Genomic DNA, 12,048 nt, shown 5'->3' on the forward strand with positions numbered 1-12,048 from the left:
ACTGCTGAATGCAGCTCATATAGTGTGTGTGTGTGTGTGTGTGTGTGTGTGTGTGTGTGTGTGTGTCCTCTACAGTGAGACATTGCCTTAAGGTTAATGTGGAGAATAAATATAAGTCAGTGGAAACCTGAGCACAGCACTAAAATAATGCAAAAGTAATACAAAGGTGTCACAAGCACAAACAGACACACCCAAGGACAGTGCATGATTCAGCTGTACACAAGTGCACAACTACACACGCACACACACACACACCTATAAACAACAGAGCATGTAAGAGCAGTCCATCAGTCAATCATCATCAAGATCATTTGTACACACACATGATCACATGTACAACAACTAATGAACTTATCAGCCCAGTAAGTGTCGGGGTTATGATAAAGATCAGGTTTGATGAGAAAGACGCATCTGGCACACACACACACACACACACACACACACACACACACACAACCTCCCTGAATTCCTTTTTCTTGTTCTTGTCTCTCTCTCTCACTCTATGATTTAATAACAGTAGACTATTTAACATTGATCGTGTGATTTACACACTCTGCTGTGAATGGGCAGGTTTTTTTTTGACGTCACCACCAACAGCGATGGACAGAGTGTTACATTTCCCCGCTGGCTATCTTCGCAGTATGTGTCGCTGGAACTGTACAATACAACAATAACACACAAGCTGCCAGGATCGGCTTTGTGTGCAACAGGTTGCTGCTCAGAGGACGTCTGCATTAAGCTCACACTTCATCAAGTCAGTGGTTCAGTCTAAGCGGCTGCTGCGAGGTATTGAGCTCCTGAATCCTCTACAGCACAGTCCTTGGTTTTGCTGGTTTAGCTTCATTATAGCATGTTATAAACCATTAATTCGATGCTTATAAATGCTGAATAGGGGGCCTTGAGGTAAGTGTTACCCAGGCTATGGACACTAATGTAAAAAAAATCTAAAAACTCCAGTGGAGGTCCACGAGGAGCGATTATGTCACTTTTAAGACAAGTGACCGACGAAATGCATTAAAATGAAATGGTGGAGGTTGATATAGAGCTATAGGTAGAAAATAAGGAGTGATTTCAGCCTCTGAAGCACAGAGCGCCATTTTCATCCATCCCGACTCACTTCTCAGGTGACATCACAGGCGCTGATATCTCATTGGTTCCACAATTAAAGTTAAATCTGACGACTGAAGGTGGAGCAGCCTTAGGTGTGGCTCCGTCACTCCTGCTATAAGAAGCAGTTACCTGCACTAATGCACAGACAGATGTATGCTGAGTCTTTCTCTCTTTCTGTCTGTCTGTCTCTCTCTCTCTCTCTCTCCCACTCTTTATCACTTCCTCCCTTCTCAGTTTTGGCACATGTTGCCAAGGTAACTACTGCCTCTTTTTTTGGGCCAAGTTGTAGTGATGCGGTTTTTAAGGCCCATACTGTGTTCAAACCACTGCTTCATTTACACACACACACGCACATACGTACGCACGCACACACTCACTCACAGAGTCATCAACACCTCTGCGTACTCAGTCTACATCTATCTGACACGAACACACACACACACACACACACACACACACACACACACACACACACACACACTCTGTCACACCTCCACACACGTACGGTAGTTCAATTTTGTCTTTGATTTGTCTTCTGTTCTCACACACACACACACACACTCTTTCTCACACACACACACACACACACACACACACACACACACACTCACTCTTTCGCTAACGTCCCTCTCTCTGCTTTCAGATCCCACAGGAGATTACCCAGAGTGCCGCTGGCCAGAGGACCGTCCAGAGAGGAGAGAAAACAGAGGGAGAGATAACGCGAGAGATCGAGGAGGACGAACACTGATTGGAGGAGGAGGTGGAGCCTTAGTAAGAGCCCCTCCCCCTCCAGTGAAGCCCCTCCCATCTGAGGACGTGCAGTGAGTACCAACTTTTTATTTCTTTGTTGGTAGAAAGTTGTCGTCTTTACACTTTGTTCCATAAAGGCAACTGCATTCAAATATAAATACCAGCATATCCCCATCAGGATTTTTCTTTTTTTTTTTTAGCAGATGCAGTTGCTTGATCTTAAAGTGACATGCTGTTTGCTAGCTCTAGGTTCACATGATGCTGCAGTGATCTGCATCCACAGAGGGAAAAACGTTTTCACTCACTTTGCTTTAACCACAAGAAAAAAGTCATCTAAAAGCTCCTGGTGGGCAGAGAGGTGAACTTTTTCAGAGGTTGCTAAATTTTGGTTGAAAAGCCAATAAATGCCATTTTGGCGTTTGGCATTTGCTACCAGTTCTTGAGTTGTGTTCATTTAATGGCGGCGGCACCACAGGATGGAGGAGCAGGGGGCGGGGGTGTGTGACTCCTATGTCCCTCAAACCAAGAAGTAAACAAGTGAATAAAAGTGTTTGATCTGAGCTGTGTGGGAGTTTGACAGGCGAGTCTGCTTTTGGAGGCTCAGTCATTACTTTGTTTATACTTCTGGTCTGTGTCCCAGATTAAATGATCATCTGGATTATAATGGCAGTCTATGATTACAGATGGTCTTGATGGAGGTCTCTATATGTATGGAGGTGATTGTACAGCTCCTGTGTCAAATTGCATTTTCCTGCTATAATTAATACTTTGTGTGTGATCCAAAAGATGCTCTCAGACCTTCAAACGGTGTCAGTGGCTGTTTTCACTCGATGCTACTTAAGAAATTAAGACCATCATCCAGAGGTTCAGTAAATGGTCAGGTGCCCAGTTTTTTTTTAAATGAAAACCAGAAAGATTTCCAGTTTGGCAGTCAATATATAATTAAAATATATTGGTTTCATGTATTCTTACCATGGTAATTGTTGCACTGTAACAAACTATGGTGATGGTGATGATGATGTTCTTTAATTATTTACATTCCTTTAGTTCTTAAGGGTCCACAGATCAAAAGAACCAAAAGCACTTTTCATAAAAGGTTGTGAATATTATCATGTGAAGTCCATTGCAGACAGTCAGACAACTTCTTCTTCTTCACTTCTTCCAACATGAAAACAATTTTTTCACGTTCCAGCTGAGGGGCTTAGGATATGTTTGTTTTCGTTAGTTTACTGCCTGGTGAAGAACTCCTAACCAATGAGTGAGCAGGCTAACATTTTCTCGGCCTAGAGACGACAACAACAACAACAAAAAAAGAATAAATCTCATTGGATAACTCTATTTTGATGGTTTTAGCTTCATTTCTGCAGCTGCTATAGCTGGCAGCTAGCCCCTTCTTTTGACCAAAACAATCACAAAGCTAGAGTTCTGTTTTTAATTCAGTTAAAAACGGGCACATTTCTGGTCACCCTAATGAACGGGAAGGTAAGGTGACGAAGCATCTGCACCGTCAACTTTAGTCTGACCGTTTCTCAGATGCTTTCTGTGCAGTGTTCGGATGCCTTCAAAAGTGGAAAACCACTGTGAATATGCACAAAAGCATTTGCTCAGGTAGAAATATGTCTTCACTGAGTCATGCTCAACAGAAAATCTGAGAACTCAAGTCACTTAATTAATCATTGGAGTCATTTATCAAAAAAAACTCCTGAACATTCACTCTTTCCTCTTATGGCTTTTTTGTTTACTCATGTTATTGATTAATATGATTCATTAAAAATATGAGTACAATAAGTGATAATGGAAATATTTGTTAGTTGGAGCTTTCAGCCGTTTAGTTCTGAGATGAGAGACAATGATTGACTCTGAAGTGCTTCTTTAGTGACTAATAATCCACTTTCTGTAGTGCAGAGTGTTGCAACTTTAACATGTTTGCAGACAAACACACCAGAAATGAACCACAACTCCTGCCCATGCATTAATCAGCTCATCAACGACCGCTCAGAAACAAACAGTTTGCAGACGTGAGCCGCCTGGATAAACACACGGAGCGACTGTTTCGCCGTGTCAGACCAGGACAACGTCACACAGCTGTTAAACACATCACAGGTGCACGTCTTCATTCGTTTGATGCTCAGGATTTTTAGCTCACTAACTTTGTCAGTCAGCTGTTAAATATCAAGCATGAAGATCTTTAGATGAAACAAGGACACAAAGAATGTGAGCACACATGTATATCACTATGTAGTAGCATGAGGATTGAAGACTGTAAAAGAAAGCTGGTGTAAATCCCAGAGATTTGTTCAGAGCCCCAGTCGGCAGCGATGAGTCAGTCAGAGGAGGTTCTGATCAGACGCCTCCGAGGAACAAATCCAGGAGGAGAGACAGAAATCTAAAAACTCCAGTGGAGGTCCACGAGGAGCGATTATGTCACTTTTAAGACAAGTGACCGACGAAATGCATTGTGATTCGGAAGGTGAAATTCATTATGGGAAATGTATGTTGTTACGCGAAATAGCTTTTAAAGTCACGGTTCAGTCAATGGTTAACGACCTGCGCGAGGGGAGCTATAATTGAAACCGATTACAGCAGTTACCAGGATGAAAACAACAAAGACAATGACTTAGAAGATTCAGACACTGACTTCGACCTGCTAAGCTGCTAACCAGCTAGTCAAGGCTCAGGGTGAGACATGGAGGAGGAGGAGCAAGTATGAATGACAAATGTGCTTGTTTTTCCAGCCATATACAGTTTCCAAGGCAAAGCCAATGATACAATAAATAATAAAAAAACAGTTATGATAATAGAATAGTAACAAAAGTTTTAAGTTGTCAAATGGTTTTCATTTCATGTTTCTACCTGCTTCAGAGGCCGAGAAATAAAGGTTTTAGTGAACGTCAAGTTTTTCAGAAAACCCTCAGGTTTTAGGAGGTTGTTTTCAAACAGTGCTGAGGTTTTAGAGGGAGACTCAGGTCTTAATGGGTTAAAAGAATTGAAAGCTTCACTGGGAAAGAACTGTGGATTGAAACAGAGAGGATCGTCTTGTCTTTACCGGCGTTTTCCCCTCGTTTTTACCGAAATCTTACACTGGTGTTGGGTACAGTCGCTTCTCGTCCGTCAGGAAGAGGACATTTAAAAGTGAAATCAAACCCAGCTTCATGTCTTCGGACTCCTTTGTCCCTTCAGTGTCCTTCAGTCCTTCAGAAAGTATCAGAGGAAGAGCACTGACCTGTCCTGAATCCAGTCTGTGGAGGTCTCACTTTTTTTTTTTTTTGTTGAGTTTTTTTTAGTATAAAATGTGCAAATTTTTCTCTCCTCATTAGAAATGATTTGCCAGACACAATTCTGCATCGCTTAGCAATTCATGTCCTGTTTTCTTATTCTGCTCATGTGTAGTTCCACAACTTTTAATTTGCTGTGTTGAATTACAAACTATTCCTGACTCGCTGTTGTTGCCAGTCTCCTCAGGTTTGGCTTCATTTACATGCATTTAAGGCCCCCAAAAATGTTCAGCATGTGGGAGTGGTGCTGTAAAGGTTGTCGACGGAAAGAGAAGCGACACGGTAAAGGTGAAGGGAAGAAATGAAGTGTGAGAGTGATGCACGAGGATCGGCGTGTGACACCTGGAAGGCTGGGAGGTTTACAGATGAGTAAGAGAAAGCCAAGACACTTTCTGGCTCCAGGAAAAAAACCTCAGGGACACTTTGAAAGATCTGACATTTCATTTTCCAAATTCAAAGCAGAGGTCCGGTTTTTCTGCAGATTGTCCTCTCCGGAGTTTAAACGTGCAGAGGCGAGCGAGGAGGAGCTGGTGTGAGTGAGAGAGAGAGAGAGAGAGAACGAAGGCAAACAGGAGGAAGAGGGAAAACTCATATCAAATGATCCGACGGCAAGAAAGGAGAAAATGAGAAGCGAGAGTTGAGAGAAGAGGGAAGGAGATTTGATACTTGTGGAGAAGAAAAGAGCGGCAGAAAGAGGAGTAATGGAAGAGACACGTACTTCAAACTGTAAATACAGTCAGAGGCAGGATGGATGATGGGAAGGGGAGATGGTTTTTGAATCAGGTAGAAATGTGTGCGTGTGTGTGTGTGTGTGTGTGTGTGTATGAGTGCGTGCGTGTTGGAAAACAGTGTCGGTTCGTCCTCAGCTGGAACCAACATGCGCGGTTCAGCAGGTTCATGCAGTAACAGTTTAAACATGGCAGCGTCCGCAGCCTCTGGTGCCCCCGCGGCTCTCCAACCAAACCCGGCTTTGTAGTCCGAGCCGCCACAGAGGCTGCTGCTGCTGTCGCCGCCAACGCCACCGCCGCCGCTACGTTAGACGCTGGTGTGATTTGGGACAGCGAGAAAGTTTTTCGTCACCACATGTGGAGCCGCCATGGAGGTGTGCAGAGTATTATGTTATATGGAGGATAAATGTATCACCACCAAGAAATTGATAAAAAAAACCAAACTTGATGATGACTGTGTACGAACGAGCACATTGATATGAAAGATGTAAAAACAGCTGAGTCGCGAAGTATCTTAAAGGCACGGCGAGTTTATTTATACAGAAACCATTAAGACACAAGGCAGTTCAAAGTACAAAAAGAACATTAAAATAGCAAGTAAAAAAAATGATTAAATACGTCATATGAAGATTGCATCAAATCAGGTAAGAAACACCATTTGTGTGTGCCGCAGTGATAAAAAAAACATGAAAAAGAAGCAAATGCAAACATGGCCCGATTTAAAAAGACGTTACATTTAATTGTGATGTTTTAATAATGACACCCGGTTTCAGCAGATCTCAGGTGTTCAGGAAGCTTGTTCCACAGGTGAGGGGCAGAGAAACTAAACGCTGCTTCACCTTGATTGATTCTGATTCTGGAAACACAGATTGAACCCGGCCCAGATTAACTTGAGGGGTCTGGATGCTTCATATCCCACGAGGTGATCAGAGGTGGATTTGGGCCCCAAGATCATTTAGGGCTTCATAGACAAGCAGTAGGATTTTAAAATCGATTCTTTGAAGGATCACGCCGCTGGAGATCTACCTACAGAAACCCACCCCTGCTCGGCTTTGGAGCTGCTCCTATAAAGTGTGTAGCTTGGATTCACAGAACTTATAATGGATTCTAATAAAGAGATGAAGATCTAGAGCCACAGTAAAATAATGCAAATGTCAAAATGTCTATAAAAACGTCCAAAACTGCTGCCGAACACGTCGATTCTTTTGTGCAGTCTGCGTCAAACAGCCATTGATTTGTGTTAAAAGCGTTCTTCCTCTGGTGGAGCTGTGAGAAGACGACAGTGCGACAGTCTGTGTACATATGTTGTGGAGAAACTTTGATGTCATTTGCCTAATTGTGGCTTGTCTGTTCATTTGCATGATGCTCTCCGTTCCTTTTTTTTTTTTTCCTTGCTGTTTTTTTTATTTTTTTATTTTGCTATTTGTTTTCCTTTCTCGAGAACTCTGAATTTCTGCCCACATCTGCAACTTTTTCAAAATCTCTAATGGGTCTGTCTTGGTCTCAATAACCACTGCAAGAGCAGGGAAGTCACCTTCCTACGCAGCCACATAAGAACCTCCTTACATCCATGAAAAATGGCGACAAACACGGTGTGTTCATGTTGTCGAATTACCAAAGACAACCAGTGCGAGCTTTCTGAAGCCAAACACAGTGTTGGAAATACTTTATTCCAGACTATTTTTTGCTAATATGTGAGATTCTTCGACTGCAGCACCAGCACCAAACCACAGTCACCAGTCTAAGGGCTCACTAGTGCAGAAAACCTGACCAACCGAAGCCAAAATTTACCAGCGTTTGGCTGCAGTCCAGTCGGCTTTTTCAGCGTTTTCCTGGGCCCCAGCCAGCCTGCGGGCCGGTGCCAGCCCCACTGGGTGCTCGGCAAGGTTTATTTTCACGGCCCTTCTGCTTTATTGAATGGGCTGTGTGAAGCTCAAGGGGTGGAGTGCCGTGCTAACACTGCTGGGGTGATGGGAGCCGTTTGCACATGGGTCATCCTTGCTAAAAATATTTTGCATCGGAGGTGCTACAGTACGAAGCACCTCGAGTGAAAGCGTCCGGCGCGCACGGCGCGTCGCTGTGGCTGCAGAGACGGCTCCGCACCTGACCGTTCGGTGGGCTTTCTCCCTTTCTTGCTTGCAGGGAGACTTTCCTCAGTTGTTTTCATGCTGAGAGAGATTCATGACCCTCAGGGCTTTGAAACCTAATTAAATACCTACTGTATAATTTCAAACATGAATGGGAATTAAGGGAAGATAAGGCTGTTTTCTCCTTTCCTGAAAAGCTACTGTTTCAGATACGTGTCTTTATCATCACAGTATATCAATGTGTGTATGTCTGCATGGTTATGACCTGCAGGTAATTTGACAGAGCCCTAATTATGCGAAGAATCAAAAATATTTAGCTGCACATCACATCAACATTTTGTTTCCAGCAGATCTAAACGTTTGAATATTCCTGCTTTGTCTCATTATTAATTGTGCAAAACAAAGGCTGCACAATTAATGTGATGCCCTAATGTTGTCACTCTGTGATCATACTGTTGTTGATAAAATCGCCATCTGTTACCTCCAAATGCTGCTGCCGTAGCCTCAAAATCAGAGCGAGCGGCGGTGGTGGTGGCGGCAGCGACGGCAGCGTTGTTGCTGTTGCCGTTGCAGGAAGAGAGCGAGGGATCTGAACCAGCGGTGGGAGTGTGAGGAGCGGTGCAGGTTGCTGTGTGAGGGCTGATGGGATCTCCACAACCGCTGGTGGAGGTATCGACTATGTGGGAGAGAATGACTCACCCTAAAAATATACACACACACACCATATACACACACACATACTGTATACACACCTGTGGAGGAGGTGTGTGTGGGCAGTCAGTGTGGCTGGGCAGATTGCTGCTCGCCTCTCTCACTGAGCTGCAGTATTAAACTGTAGCCTCCCCGCTGCTGCTCAGCTCCACCACCTCAACGCTGCATTTCTTTCGCCTTTTCTCTGTTTTTTTCTTTTTTTTTTTTTTTTCTGTTGTGTTTTACACCAACACACCTGCGCCGGAGCTGGTTGTAGCGGGAGACATTTTACTTGGTGGTTGTGTCTTATTTCAGATCTTCCTCTGGGGTCCTGGGTGTTACATTTTTAAGTTTTGTGTGTGTCTGTGTGTGTGTGTGTGTGTGTGTCTGTTTTTTTTTTGTCTTCCTTCTGCTGTGAAATGTTGTTGTGTGGTTGCGGGTGTTGTGAGTTGAGAAATGTGTCATCCAAAATGTGTGTGTGTGTGTGTTTATGTGTGTGTGTGTGTGTGTGTGTGCGCGCTGATCCAAACTGTTGCAAAGTTTTGACTAGAGATGAGCAAACAGGAAGGTCTGAAGCGCAGCGTTAGCTGTGTAGTTAGAATGTAGTGTGCGCAGCGTTGGACTCCCTCGCATGTCATTGTTAATTATTCAGATGTCGCCTCCATCTTATCTCAAAAATGTACATCCAACACAATAAACAGGGAATATGAAGTAAACGATGCTACAGATCCTAATGAGAACGGGCAGCGCGTCAGTATCACATTTATTAACTGACATGAACATAAACAATCTGTTGAACACATTTCTCTGTGGAACTTCAAACATCTTTTTGCATCTTTCCTCCAAACTCAGCGTTACCCAGCATCCCCTGCATGCATTAGAGCAAATTTACAGCTGCTAAGCTTTCTAATAATAAATAATGCCGTCAACACAAAGTGAAAAGGGTCAAAACAAGTTGTCATAAAAGGGAGAACATACAGAGTTGTGAAAACCCACCGAATAATAACCACAGATAAAAGCCCTGTTGATGTCTTCTGTACTGTTTATATTTATGGGCAAGAAGAATGGAGATAACCTTGGTTATTCATACTAACGGATTAAAAAAGATTCAATGAGAAATCTTTGCTGTTAAACTTCCCAGTTCAAAATATTAAGCTTTACTTGACTCTGATGTTAGAACCTTTTTAAGAACTACTTGACTGTTAAAGTTCACCTTTCAAATCACGCCGTGAGAGATGGAGATGAATATCTGCATCGAAATATCACATCGATACTTACAAATAGGGCAGAATAATGAATTGAAATATTATCAAAATCGCAAAGTGGCAAGTGCAATATTAAAAATGCAGGAGCAGCAATTTTTTTTTTTTGAAAAAGGTAAAATGTGTCACAACAGACCATCAATGAAGCATTGTGGTGCTACAGACCCCCCCCCCCCCCCCCCCCCCCCCCCGGCCTGCAGACGTAAAGGCCTTAAGAAACAAAACTAAACAAAAATCACATCATCATCATTTAAAAAGTTTTTTTTTTTTCATGAAATATGACCATTCCAAATGAAGTTGTGATTATAATATCTATTATAATATGATTTCTTTTTCATATTGTTCAGCCCTAGTTAGAAGACAACAGAACCGTGCAGACGTGGGCTCAAAGAGAATGGATTCTACCGGTGGTTAAACTTGTTATTGTGATTCGTTCGACATGTGGGGGTGGGGTTAACCAATGAGCACATCTGCTTCCACTGCCAGGTTAAAAATCATCATGGTAACGCTAAGTGTGTTTCCATCCATCTGTTTTCAGGCGCATTTTAAATGTACGCGTTAAGAAGCGAATTAAAAACACTGGAAATGAAAAACTGGATCATAGTACCGGCAAAACATTTTTGAAGCTTGGTTGAAGTGGAAAATTTGTTGAGTCGTTAAAAGCAGGATTGAAACAGACTCGGTGAATGAAGTGATGACGTACTCCCTGCGCGAGAACAGCAGATCTCAGTGCAGCGGTGATGAGGAGACGGGAACCTTCCTCACGTTGGCATGAAGCGAACAGAAAGGTCAGATCTCCGTCATGTTTTCCATCGTTTGAGCTTCGACTCGAGCTCCGTTAATTAGCCTCATCTCGTTGTGTGGCAGTGCCGCCAACCGTTAATCTAGATGAGAACTTCTCTTAATGTCCACATCAGAGTAAAGGATGGAAACACTCACTGATTTACATTGTCTTTTGCCACTTCGGATGAATGGAAATTCAATTCACAAAAGTGTCCTTGATACTTTTTAACACCGACTATTTGTTGACAGGTGAATGAAAAAACTCAAACCAGAGTAAAATTGAAGACTTCCTCGTTTGCTGTGTGTTTTTCATATTTTAGACATTGGTTAAAAAAATTCTCAGATTGTCAAACTTTAATAAACTCGAGGTCTCTGAAGGTTTTAAGCGAGTCCTTGTGGACGTCTGACTCAAAGATACTCAGGATTGCCATCCATAAAAGATGAGGGGGTCAGGATTTGAGCTGTGGTGAAGCACTTTTCCTTCCAGATTCAGTTTTAGGGTTTTGAACATGCCCCCCCCCCCGTCCGGCGACAGCAGCTCAATAACATTGGAGTTTATCCTGCACCACATAATTGAGGCCATGATGAAGTCAAGTGTTTTTCAGAGTAATGAGTGTTAGACTGTGTTAGTCTGGAAGGTAGATCCGCCTCACAGCTCCCCCCCAATCACCCACCCACCCATTCATCCATCCACCAACACATTTGTTCGAGTGGCACTCAATTTATTCCCCAAAAATAAAAAAAAATTAAAATTCTCCAATAGGTTTTTTTCAGGGGGAGATTTTACGTCTCTAAGATCTGAAGCGACAGCAGGAACCGCGATGTTAAAGGCAACTAATCCAATTACAGTTAAAGGAAATGTGGTTACTGTGTTGAAACAAGCTAATTGCTGCAGAAGAAAACAACCAAACGACCCACGTTCAGCCCCCTCTACTAATGATCAACATTTTAATATACATCAGAAATCACACCAGCCTGTGGATGAAATTTGGTTTCAAACTCGTTCCAGATCACTTTAGAAGTTTGGTGGTAACTTTGGAAGAAAGTGAAATTTTCCAAGATCGTAGGCTTGGCTTTAGAGGTGGGCGACACAGTGAAGTAAAAAAGAAAATCCTGATTTTACACATAAGGATCAGTTTTCTTGACACAAAGAGAACAAAGAGAACGACATTATACAACAAAACAGTTGTTTAATGTTGTGTGGTGAGAAGATGATGTGGTATCCATTATCTTGGATTAGAGCAGAAAAAACCTGTGTTGCAAACTGGGGATTTCGGAGTTTGAGAGTTGTGAGCAGGAAGGGCCTAATGGAAGATGCTATAATGTCGCATTATGGGAAATACAGGCTCCAGTGTCTTTGAGG

General features: G+C 42.8%; 1 protein-coding gene across 1 annotated transcript in view; it reads left to right on the forward strand.

Annotated features, from left to right (window-relative positions):
* LOC130184317 (zinc fingers and homeoboxes protein 2-like) overlaps window positions 1–12,048 on the forward strand; it is a 125,182-nt gene that overhangs the window by 34,431 nt on the left and 78,703 nt on the right. Inside the window, exon 2 of the mRNA XM_056400252.1 lies at window positions 1,754–1,931. The gene's annotated coding sequence lies outside the window, so the exon portion shown is untranslated. The remainder of the gene's footprint in view (window positions 1–1,753; window positions 1,932–12,048) is intronic.

This window comes from Seriola aureovittata, chromosome 16 (assembly GCF_021018895.1).
Source record: "Seriola aureovittata isolate HTS-2021-v1 ecotype China chromosome 16, ASM2101889v1, whole genome shotgun sequence".
NCBI classification, from domain to species: Eukaryota; Metazoa; Chordata; class Actinopteri; order Carangiformes; family Carangidae; genus Seriola; species Seriola aureovittata.